Genomic DNA, 13,041 nt, shown 5'->3' with positions numbered 1-13,041 from the left:
ACTTGGAAAAAATTCCTACCAGGCCCCTTGCGGCGACCAACCGGAGTCCATAGCAAGGTCATGCCTACCTACGACTGCCTACGCCTCAAAGGGTGGGCGGGATGGGAAAACCTCTCGGCTGCTCAGGGGAGAAGAGGGTGGACCCTGGGCGTGCCCGGCTTAAATTAGCTTAAGCCCCGCCTCCCCCCGGCCCTCCGATAGGAGGCCAGGGTTGCGAGCACGCCCAGGGATTCCCTCACCTCTCGCGGGGGCTACGACAGCCCCCGCGCCGAAGGGGGGGAGGGGCTAGACCGCAACCCCCTCTCCTGCCCCAGGGACAGAAAGGGCTTTGCGTGTCAAAACCCCTCCCCCCGGAAAGAAAGACACAGGACACAGCGTTTAAGATTTAATTGGGCTTGAAATGGCCACAACTTTATTGATTAAAGAATTGAAGGTATTGGCCTTAGGCATTGGCTCCTATCTGCTACCCGGCATGTAGTCCGGGAAGGGTTAACACAAAACCGTGGGGAAGCCCCTGCTGGAGTACGCCAACTAGGGCCCCCGCGGGTGTCACCGCTTGGGCGTGCCGGGGGCCCTTACCTAGACAGGTTTCGGACAAGACAACGCCCCTCGGAGTCCTGTACCGGACTACCCCATTACCTGGGGAAGGTGATGGCGTTCCTTCCCCCCCAACCATTCGACTAACCATAGAACCCCAGCCAATGCCTAACCGCCACTCGAGCAAAGCTCGCCGCCAATACCTTCAACCCTGCAACCAACTCCTATGCTCGTCTATGGAAACCCCTGAACCCAAGACCTAATTCCTGCGATGATGTCACCCAACCAAATTTCGTTCCCCGCATCAGACAGATGCACGCCATCCTTCCTGTAGAGGGCCTCATTGCTGAACTGGATGCTCGGGTGTCTGATGACAAACCCGCCCAGATCCGCCACTCTACGTTCCACCGCTCGTTCTAAAACCTTTCTCGCCTTGTTGACTCCGACTGGGCTCCCGCAATCTCTCCATGTCCTCCTCTCCAGCAATGAGGACCACATTATTGTAACATGTGGGTATGCAATGACCAACTCTGTCAGGTCGTCAAAAATGTGCCACCTCAGATCAATCGCCTTGCGATATGCGAGATCATTTTCCCCCAATTGAATCACAAGGGCGTCTGGCGGCCCCTCAGCCGCAGCCCTGGCCATCACCACCGGTTTGAATTCGCTCCAGCGCATCCCTCTACGCGCTATCCAAACCAGCTCCACCCTGGGATGTAAACTCAGGTTGCCGCCCAGTCCAGTTCGCAAGGCATGAAACTTGGCCCAGTGCACGATGCTGTGGCCGACCAACCAAATGCGCAGTCTCGAGGGCTCTGAAAAGCAAAGAAAAGGCGGGTGGAGGTCAGGGGTGCAACACACAGTCACAAATTGTTTCTCACGTATGTTTTGTACGCGTTAGATTTCCACCTCCCCATTTCCTTGATTCTCTCCGTGGGGAGCCCCATATGTACTGCAGAGGTGGCTGCACCAATACGGAAGGAGTGTGCAGCAAATTCAGACGCTGGAAAACCACACGTCGACAGCGCCGACCGCATAACCCTGGTGAATTGGTGCCTAGTAAGGCGAGATCCGTCCGCATGTATCAGAAGCGGACCCTGGCCGACAGGCCTTAAGTAAAGAAAACGCCGCGTGTCCCGAACCGGACAAGGGCCCCTGCCATATACCGCCTGGAGCCGAAGCAGGGCCCCCTTGCTTTGCTGATCTGTCTTGGAGTTTCGGACCCGCACCACGAGATCGGTACTAGAGAGGGTCAGGTCGCCCAACAAAATTCCCCTCTGAGGCTGGGTGGCTTCCCCTTCGCACACTACCTCGCCTACGCGTAGTGCGCCAAAGAAAGCAATGGAAAACGCTGCAGAGAATAAACGCGCTTCGTATTTTGACCAGCAAATTTGACGAAGGGCCTTGTGGATCTTACAAAGTATCTCGTAAGTTACGGGTCGCCTACTGTCCGCGCCAGGGGGTTGCTGCCTGCGCCATCCCTGCAAGGCTTTGCGCACGATGAAGGCTGCACATGGGTCCTTTTCAAAAAATGTTTTACAGAAGTACGAGATCCCCGCTGAGTGAATGTTGAGTGTCTTAGGGGCCCGGCCTAACGCCCTCAAGTGTGCCAAGTAGCGGAGCACCTCCCTGGTTGAGGGAATGGAGTGTTTACTTGGGCCAGGGGTGCGCGCCCGAAATTTTAAAAATTCCACCCACGCCTTCTTATACGACCTCATTGTGGACGGGGCCACTGCACCGAATACTCCCTTCATTATATCTCGCTCCCAATCCTCCAGAGATGCTCCGGGAAAGGCATCGATGATTGGTCCGCTTCTGGCGCTAGCGAGCGGAAGCGCTCCATCTGGAAACGAGATAGAGCATCCGCGATATCATTATTAATGCCAGGCACAAATTTGGCCGAGAAATAAATGTTATGTTCCAGACACAGCAGGACAAAGGCCCGCAAAAGGTCACCCACCCTGGTGGACCGCGCAGACTGCCTTGAGAGAACCGCTACAACTGCTTGGTTGTCAGTGTTAAAGCAAACCCTGTGATTCCGAAACTGATCCGCCCACAGATGTACAGCCACAACAATCGGGAAGAACTCCAGGAAGGTAAGGTCCCTGGTAATGGGTTGATTTTGCCAATCTGTGGGCCACCGTTTAGCACGCCACTGGCCGCGGAAGTAAACCCCAAAACCCAAGGACCCGGCTGCGTCAGATTGAACTTGAAAGTCGGCACTGAGAAGCAGGGTATCCTGCCATAATGATATCCCATTGTACTTTTCCAAGAATTGTAACCAAACCCCTAGGTCAGCCTTCACCTGTTTGGATAGCCGCACCCTGTGTTGGGGTGCTTTGAGGCCCGCCGCCAGTCGCGCCAGACGCCCGCAAAATGGCCGCCCTGGGGCAACCACCCTGCAGGCGAAATTTAAATGCCCCAGCAGGGATTGGACCTGTCTCAATGTTACTTTCTTTAGGGGCAAGAGCTGCTGTATGGTTGTTCTGAGCGCCACCAATTTTTCAACGGGTAAGCGAGAAGTTTGGGCTATGGTGTCCAATTCGATGCCCAAATAGACTAGGGATGTGGCCGGACCCTCTGTCTTCTCGGCGGCTAGGGGTACCCCTAGTTCGCCGGCTAGGGATGTAAAAGCATCTAGCAGAGATGAGCAACGTGGCTTATTATCCGCGGCCAAAATAAAATCATCCAGGTAATGCGAGACGCCAGACGACCCCGTTCTGTTACGCAGTGCCCAGTCAAGGAACGTGCTGAAAGACTCGAAGGCCGCGCATGCAACAGAGCAGCCCATGGGCATAGCTTTGTCAATGAAATACGCGCCGTCAAATTTAAATCCCAACCATTTGAAGTCCTCCGGATGAACCGGAAGGAGGCGGAAGGCAGACTCTATATCGCATTTTGCAAGGAAAGCACCCTGACCAAATCGACGGATCATCCTCACGGCCTGATCAAATGAAGCGTATTTCACTGTGCAAAGCTCCTGAGGAATCCCATCATTTACCGAACCCCCCCTAGGATAAGAGAGGTTGTGGATCATGCGGAATTCCCCTGGGGCCTTTTTTGGCACAATGCCCAGCGGGGAGAGGTGAAGCCCCTGGAAAGGCGGTTCGGGAAAGGGACCAGCCACCCTGCCAGCCGTGATTTCTTTCTCTATCTTCTTTTTGGCTATGTCGGGCCGTTCCCTCACAGATTTTTGGTTGCCCGCCTCCCTGGAGCTTGGTGGAGTGGCCACCGGGATCCTAAATCCCGAAGAAAACCCCTCCCACAGGTATTTTGCCGCGGCCTTATCAGGATACTGTTCCAAAAGGTCTTTGAGTGGCTGAAGGCGAACGGGGGTGAATGCCAAACCTAAGTCAGTGTTACTGGCGATTGCCGGGACCTTGACGGGATGCACCGGGGGCACCTCTGGGATTGTTATGGAAGTACCCCCTGCCCCCCCGAAAGGGCTGTTGCTTATTCTTGAAGCACGCAGAAGCGGGGTGATTACCCCAGCATTGCTCGCATTCGTGCAGATACTTACAGAAGGGGCGAGAGCATACGCCCCTGTTAAATTCCCAGCATTGCCGACGTTTCTTTGGCTCAATCTTACCCACTTTCGCCGCCTCCTGACTTTTCTTCTCGATGTAGGGGTTTACATCCTCTCCCCAGTAGTTAGGATCTGTAAGGTCCCATCGCGTGGTGGGGTGGAGAGAAGCATTCCTTCGGAAGTTCTCGTCGTACGTCAAAGCAGCATTTTCGCCTGCTAGCGCACGCGCCCGCCTCACATGAGCCTGGTAAGCCACTAAATCCATGGCGCGGTGGGGATAAGCTGCACACACTACACCCATAAAAACCTGGTACCCGTCTAACCAGTTATCGAATGTGCGTTCCGCCCTGGGCGTTCTATACCTCCTTCTACCATAAGATCGTCTCTTCTCACCTTTACCTGTAATTTTTGTTGGAGGGAGTAGAGTGAAAATATCCACGTAATCCCCGTTGAGGATTTTATTCCTCTTCCTATGTGACAAGTGGTTCCCCAAAATGAAGTCCGTGGGTTGATTGGTGGCAACCTTAACATCCTCCACCAATGCCCCATCCTTCCAATACAGCACCCCGTTAAAAACCTTACGGTGGGAATTGGCTCTCCTTTCATGGGCCCATAGGGGGATCCCATGATTCGACTCCCCAATTCCCCAATAACCATCCATAGGCCCCTCAGAATCCGAGTCTGATGAGGACGTACCTGATTCCTCCTCCTCGGTATCCGAATGCCTGCTCCTCTTCTTCCTAGCCGACGTGTGCCTCTTTTTGGCCTTCCTCTTACCCCCCTGTGGCGTGCTAGAAGAGGCGTCGGTCGCTGAGCAAGAAGGCTGATTCTCCACTGTTACCCCTTCGGAGCCAGAACCCGCGCTGTCCTCGGTGGAACTGTGCACCTGCTGCTCCTGAAAGACACTTGGTGTACCTATAGCTTGAGAGATGGTTTTACCGCCGCTCCCTTTCTTGGGTGCCTTCCCCTTACCTTTGCCCTTTGCTGGGGCCTTGCCCTTACTGGCAGCCTGCGTGGTTTTTCTGGAGCGGGCAGATTGCGCCCGCGCTCCGGGACGCCCACTAGCTGCGGCGTCTGGCTGAGCACCCGCTGCCGGGGCAGGCGCCTGGGCGGCAGCCACTGATGGACCCTGTTGGGCCATAGCCGACGGTGCAGCCGAGGAACCAGGCAGGCCCTGGATGGGGGGTGGAGTATCAGGAATTACGTCCTGCGTTGGCTCCAGCGCTGGCAGCGCCGCTGACCCGGGTCTACACTGTCTGTAAAGGGTTTCGAACACCCTGAAGAACTGGTTTAACGTTTGTGGGTCACAAGTTATAACTGCCGTTTGCGCACCATCGTTACTTGTGGAGGGGGCCGGCAGGCTGCTGCCAGTGGTAGACTGCTGGTTTCCGTCGGAAGCCATAATGAACTATGCGTGATTCTTGTTCAGTATTGCCACACAGCACCAAGGCTTGGACTAGCAAAATTTAGGATCTGTATATTTTATTTTATTTATTTATTTATTTAATTTATTTATTTATTTCCGAATTACCTATTGTGGTGAAATGTAGTTCAAAATTATCTACACCGCACTGTTCAGCAATTCCCCCCCTGGTTGCACTACCACCTTGGGACGGGCTAGCTGTGACCAGAGTGCTGATAACCACCACTGGCCCCGCTGTTGAGACACTCAGAGAAATTCAGGCAAATAGCACCCAGTTTGAATGATTGCTAAACGGTTGCCTGCGAAAGTATTAATTAAGTCCCACTTATAAATGTAAATCACAGAAATAACTATGTGTTTTACTTGCCTGAGCTACTCCTCCTACCAGTCAATCTCAATGTATGAGACTAAAAGTGCAGGTATTATACTTTGTAGTAAAACAGTAAAATGAAATATATTCCACCTTTATCTAGTAATCTTCTGTTTAACTTTTCAGCACCTGGTCTCCCATCCAATTTGAGACCACATCGGACCCTGCTTAGCTTTGCAAATGTGCTAGCAGTTTTATTGCTGCACCACCAGGGGGACTCTCTATTATTGAGGGAAACAGGAGCTTAACTTCCAGGAGGTAACAAAGCTTAGCTAGTATTTAATCTGCTAAAGCCAATATACTATCTAGCACTACTGGGCAAATAAGCAAACCTGATAGGTACACAACCACAGGGTAAAATAACTAGGAATTAAGTAATTAAAGGAACAAAATAACTAGGCAAATAAGCAACCTGATAAGGAATAAAATAACTAGGAATTAAGTAATATAAGGAACAAAATAACTAGGCAAATAAGCGACCTGATAAGCACACAATTACAGACTGCTGCCGAATTAAAGTAAAAAAATTAACTTAGAATTAGGTGAACAAAGGAACAAAATAACTAGGCAAATAAGCAACCTGATAAGCAAACAATTACAGGCTGCAGGCAAATTAAAGGCATAAAAATAACACTTCCAATAAAGCTGCTAATATCACTGCCGCCGCTAGATGGCGATGTTCACCAGGAGTTTGCGTGAAAACGCTGGAAGAAAAGCTTACAAACGCTCCTCAATTGAAAATAAATGTGCAGCCCTACAACAACCAGCTACATCCAATGAAGCTGCAATGCCCAATGAAAATATCTACAAGTTCTGAGAAATAGGAAGGCGAGAATTAATTTAACGATCAAAAGTAATTGCCAGGCCCTTGCCCTTACACAAAATGGCTGCCCCTGTCCTCACACGTGGTTTCTCAAAATGGCGGCCAGTGCACTCTGCCCTATCTCAAAATGGCCCCTCAGGCTTCAGCATGTGGCGTCAAAACAATGACGCCCTGTGGTTTGGGCCTCCCCCAAAATGGTGGTAGGAAGGTGGGGGTGGTCGCTGTTCCGCCCTCAGTTAAAATGGCTACCAAGCCTTCACCACAAGGCTCCTCAAAGTGGCGGCCGGAGGGTGGATGAGGTTGCTGGTCTGCCCTTAGCTAAAATGGCTTCTGAGCCTTCACCATGTGACGCCCACAAGCTTCTATAGCAACCAGCACGGAGCTCCGCAGAGGTAAGGGGGAAACGGGGGAGCGAGAAAGGAAGCTGAAAATAAACTGCTAGCACCAAGCAGACAGGGTTCGGCACACAAGGATTCAGGGTTTGCTTTTTAAAAGGACAAACAAAAGAAAGGAGGGGGAGGAGGGCTAAAGGAGGGGGAGAAGGACGCACGAAGCGGCAGCAGGCGAGGGGAGGAATCGGCTCCAAAGAGCAAGGAGGTTTAAATGAACCGCACAGCGGAGGGAGACCTGGCAAGCGCGTGTTACCCTTTCCAAGCGCGGGATCGAGATTCCAGCTCCAGCAAAGACCGAGGTCCCGCTAGTGATTTCAGCTCCGGCTGAAGGTGAGGGCAGCTGAACGCAGTTGAAAAAAAAAAGAAGAAAAAAAAAAAAGCAAATCCCACGCCGCTCGAACAGGCTTGAGGAAGACCGGGTAAGAGATCCAAAACCTCTCGGCTGCTCAGGGGAGAAGAGGGTGGACCCTGGGCGTGCCCGGCTTAAATTAGCTTAAGCCCCGCCTCCCCCCGGCCCTCCGATAGGAGGCCAGGGTTGCGAGCACGCCCAGGGATTCCCTCACCTCTCGCGGGGGCTACGACAGCCCCCGCGCCGAAGGGGGGGAGGGGCTAGACCGCAACCCCCTCTCCTGCCCCAGGGACAGAAAGGGCTTTGCTGATGGTTTTCCTTTTTTTTTATCAGTCCACCCATGGGGTGGGGAAAGAAATAAGGAAGGAGAGGAAAGCACAATTCTATAACCTGAGCTCAATGGTCGAACGCTTAGACGTGGAACAGGTGAAGAAATAAGTAAGAACTGTGAATATGTACAAAAGTAACTTTTGCTAAGTCTTTAATAACGAGGATCATGACTGTTCCTCTTGTTAGGCAGGCTAAGGCTGCAAACCTCCATTCAGTGGGGCTTGAGTAAGTAAGGATAGGATTGCACTGCGAAGCAGCAGATTTTAGGTACTATTAAAAGGCACCATTCAGTTATTTTAATATATTTTTCAGTGCCATCAGAGGAGGCAGATTTTAAATTTCTGCCTCAGGTATCAAAATGGCTTGGGGCATTCTCTAATTTGGAGGCAGGAAATTTGGCTCTCTCAGCAAGCTGACTTTTACCAACTCCCATTTTAGAAATTTATCCATACAATAGCGACTTAGCTCACAGATGGGTGCATTTTCAGATTAAAAGTGCATTACATTGCAATTCTGTGCATTTCTACTCACAAGTAGGCCTCATGTATTTCAATGCAGGTTAAAAGGTAAAAGGTAAAGAGACCCCTGACCATTAGGTTCAGTCGTGGCTGACTCTGAGGTTGCTGTGCTCATCTTGCTTTATTGGCCGAGGGAGCCGGCGTACAGCTTCCGGGTCACGTAGCCAGCATGACTAAGCCGCTTCTGGCGAACCAGAGCAGCGCACGAAAACGCCGTTTACCTTCCCGCCAGAGCGGTACCTATTTATCTACTTGCACTTTGACGTGCTTTTGAACTGCTAGGTTGGCAGGAGCAAGGACTGAGCAACGGGAGCTCACCCCGTCGCGGGGATTTGAACCACCAACCTTCTGATCAGCAGGTCCTAGGCTCTGTGGTTTAACCCACAGTGCCAGTAAATAGGTGTAGAGTTGAATTTTCATTAAATAAGTGTTCTCAAAACCAGGTTTAGAACAGACACTAGTAGGTCCAAAGTGTATCTAATGTTGATTCAGTAACCTGAGTCCTTTTAGATGGCTTTGTCAGTTTATGCAGACCCTCCCTTGATAATTAAAAAAGTTTTGTTCCTGTGTCTCAGAGGATGATCAGCAGTAGCTAAACAAATACGTAGTCGGACAATTCCTCCTTATCAGCATTTCTCCAAAGTCAAATATCCTTCCAAAATTATCTCCATTGTGATTGAGGCATCCCAATATACTGATACAGACTTTGGCATTTGCTTTAGATCTCAAAACTACATTGTTTAATCTTAAAAGCAAGACCTGTTTTAAAAAAAAAAGTAAGACCTCTTCCAACATACATTCCCATGCCATTTTCCCATTTCTCTCCCCATCCACCATCAGTTAGGAAGCATGAATTTTCTTGATTTCTCAGATGAACTTAAAATCAAGTGGATAGCAGACTTTTTATTATGTACTTCATTGCAGATTTCTAAACTTATGTGTAAGCTATTTTAATCTTAAACTTTATACCTACATTTTTATAATTATTGAAAAGGCTGCATATATGTGAGATGGGCGAATGGAAGATCCATTTTTATATGCATGAGCAAGACCGACTCCATCTTGTGTAGCCATCTCCATCTCAGTTATGCTTGCTAGCATCAAAAGCTTAAGGTGAAGCAGGACTACCTGGATGAATTTTACCCTTATGATTTCTATATAATCATATATCCATATATAACCATATATCTTTATGATTTCTATATATCCATGTATACGAAGGGTGTTTGAATCATGAAGGCTTCTGCAGAGCTAAATGCTTAGATTTTAGAAATCCAAAATGACCTCTGCCCCATTTCTCCCTCCCCCCGTTCTTCTAATGCACTCAATGGTTCGCCAACATACTAGGAAGCAATAAATCTGATGTGCTGGTACTTTCCTCCGTCCAGGCAAGCCCCTCAGCGGCTAAAAACAGGAAAACGCTAACCACCATGTCCCTGTGGATAGTGTGTAGGAGGGTTACCAACATTGTAATGGGCAAATAAGTTTCTTTTCTCCTTTCTTACTATAAATCAGGGGAAAGGTCAGGCTGATGTACCGTCTGAGGAAAGCAGAAGTTGGGGAGGATTCTTTACATGGTCAGGGGCAAGGTTTATGCATGTGCTCATTGGTTTGATTTTTGCTGCCATATGCGATTATATACGATTATGTCATGTTTTATGATGTATGTACTCAGGTATAAAGCCTTAGGGCGCTAGAGCTTCGGCGGCGTCCAGTCTTTGGAAATCATTCCACTGGGTCATTATTGCTCAGCAATAAAATACCACTTTCTTTTTCTCCATTGCTGCGTCTGTCAATTCTTGGACACAATTTGAGTGGGCCACATGTACTTTAAAATTCCTTGCAACAAAGGCATGAGCCCAGATTGCTGTTGCATGTGTTTCATAATATGGTGTTGTGAGGAGGTTTGGTGCCCTGTGGGGGGAAACTGTCCACACAGCCTTAATTCTGTAGGAAGTGGTTAAGTAGACATATACAGAGAATTTCTGGTGGTTACCTATTGTGGAAATATTATCTCATTTACTTGTATGTATAAACGGATTTGGAAACCCATCTGAGGTTTTCCAGCTCTGAACAAGCTTTGCTGTTTGCTTGTCAAGCAACCTTTCTTGTCTGTAGCTTGAAATAAAATCTGATTCTGCCTGTTTGAAAGAAGTGCTTCTTGGACTCTCTCATCATTGCTGGGACAAAGTGACTCAGCCATGTCTGAACCTTGGATGTGCTTTCACCCACATCATATGGTATGTTAACATTTACAGCAATAATAGTTCTTATGCTTGGGGGTGGGGGGATGACACACCATACTCCAGCATTCTAACAATTTCAATTAAATGTGATATTCCTCAGAGGATCATTGATTCAAAAGGCAAAATATAAATCTTTTAAGTAACTGACTAAAATACAGGGAAAATAGCCTAGCTTTAGCCCAGAAAACCTTAGAACACCAAGTAGCCCAAACCAAAGACAGTTACTTAAAGGCAGTCTTTAGCAATTTCATTCAAACTAAGTAAACATAATGAACTATGAAAAGCTGTGGCCAGATCATCATTTTCCAGTGAAGTCCCTTCATTTATCCCATGGTTGGTAACAAGATGGTAGCTGGTTGAAAACAGGCATCAGAGAGTAATAATTAATGCACATTTTTCATGACAGTTGGAAGTACTTTTGTATCAATATTGGCATTGCTATTAATTTAGGCATGAATATTTGGGAATCGGGTGAACGTCGAGGTAGCCAGTTGCAGTCACCAGATTATTTAAGAAGGTAAAATGCCATGTTGAATTATGTGAAACATTTCTTCAAACTAAATAAAGGGGATGTTCAACCTAAGTGAGCATGGACAGGGTACATGAGCAAGTTGTAGCAATGACGCTCCAGAGGTTTTAGATGAAACTGATTATATGGTTCCATTCCAATTTAGATTCCGGACTGATTTTGGTACGTATTGCTGTAGTGGATTATCTACACTGGGGGAAGGTTAGATAGGGGGATCACGTGATTTTGTGTGTTGCTATATTCATAGGATGTCTATCTCCATTATCAGGAAAACATGGTGGCTTGGAAATGGGCTTGAGGATCTTGATCTAGAGTTGGGCTGAAGAGACAGGTTGCAGATTGTTAGTGGCTCATTTCACTAACCAGCAGCTTCCCCAACAGAGCTGGTGCAGATGGCTTCCAATGAGTTGTTGGAAGAACCCAGGAGACTTCAACATTCACAGGGAGGCCAGCTTGAGACTTCATGGCCTCCGTGACAACCATGGGGTTGTCCCAAATTGTCAGCCAAATGCACAGAGTGAGGCACACCCTCAACTTGGTATTTGGTCAAAGTGGCATCACTGGTGAAGTCTGGGCTTATGGTAGCACATTTCCCTCAATCATAAAGTTCAGTGTGTAGCCTTGAGCTGCCCTCAAATCCATCTGTCATTGGAGTTGAAGGTGGCCATATTTGGCTTGTGCAATAGCTGCAGCCTTGCCTGGATAGGATAACAACAGCAATAGTCCAGACATCAATCACCTCTAGATTATATCACTGCAATGCACTCTATGTGGGGCGCTTCTCAATGTCTACTCGGAAGCTGCAGCTGTTGTAGAATGCTCCAGAAAGACTGTAGGCGATGCCCTAGTAACAGCATATAATACCTGTGCTGAAATTGCTGCTGCATTGGTTGCCAATATGCTACCAGGCCAAGTTTATTGTCTTGCTATTAGCATATACTGCACTGGCCAGTATAAGTTGGGACCAGGTTACTTCCAGGAATGCCTTACTTTGTATACCATTGCCTTGTCATTTTGATCTTTGGGAGCGTTGCAACTGAAGCAAGACCACCTCCATCTTCGTCATAATTGAAGCAAGACAAATGCCAACTTGTTGCAGGCTTACAACATAATCATGTATTCGCACTGTTATCACGCTGAAATGCAAACTTAAAAGAGGAACAGAGAAAGTGCAAACCATAAGGGTGTGTGTGTGTGTAAATTAAAGGTTTAAGAGTGTGCAAGGGCATGACATTTAAAACAAGGGTATAAACAGGAAATACATAGCTAGTGGAAACTTCTGTCTTTGTGGTCAAGCTGGCAGTAAGACTATTTCGGGATGTCTCGAATGTGCAACCTATATGACTATAAAAACTGTTGTGTAAACAGATCAGGGTTCACCCTCTGATTAATTTCCTGATCACTGCTGTAACCTTTCCTGCTCAAGCAAGAAATAAAAGTTTTGCTTTTAGATAATTCTTGGGTGTCACTCTATCACAGTTAATGAGTAAAGGACTCGGCTGGGCAACTGACCTCAGGTGCGGTTTTCCCACATCAGGATACACATTCTTAGTATAGACTTCTGAGGTTAGTCTTATGTGTGCCAATATCAAAATTGTTATTCTTGCACTTTTGAATGTGATTCCAATGAAAAACAGGCAGACACCACAGTATTGGTATTTAGGTGCCTGCTTAAAATGTACCTTTTCACCCAGGCTTTTCCCAGAGGGTCATCTTGCTATGTTGATATAGCCATCTGATCTACTGATTCTGATCTACTGATGCATTGTATTTTATTTTATACTGTTCACTGCCATGAACTATACAGTATTCCTGCTCCCCCTCCTGCAAGCAGTGATGAACAAAAATAAAGAAAAAAGAAGTTTCCAGAAATATACTATGTGGAATGACAGGGCCTAGATTTGTTTTTAGTGACCCAGAATATAAAAAAATGGGATCTTTGTAGAAAGCTTGCTATAAAGATCCAGCAATAATGATTACCCCTGACAAATACTGCAA

The 13,041-nt window shown here is 47.9% G+C and overlaps 1 long non-coding RNA gene across 1 annotated transcript; it reads right to left on the bottom strand.

The window, feature by feature from the left end:
• Positions 1-10,746: 10,746 nt before the first annotated feature.
• LOC310764225 lies at positions 10,747-12,214 on the bottom strand. Its single transcript, XR_014549086.1, has 2 exons — positions 12,034-12,214; positions 10,747-10,866 (listed from the first exon to the last, which is right to left on the bottom strand). It is a non-coding gene; the product is annotated as an uncharacterized lncRNA (long non-coding RNA).
• Between the last annotated feature and the right edge of the window lie 827 nt (positions 12,215-13,041).

Source organism: Podarcis filfolensis, assembly GCF_964270895.1.
Source record: "Podarcis filfolensis genome assembly, chromosome: 6".
Taxonomy (NCBI): domain Eukaryota; kingdom Metazoa; phylum Chordata; class Lepidosauria; order Squamata; family Lacertidae; genus Podarcis; species Podarcis filfolensis.
The sequence above is the reverse complement of the archived record's forward strand: the minus strand, read 5'-3'. Positions and strand labels throughout refer to the sequence as shown.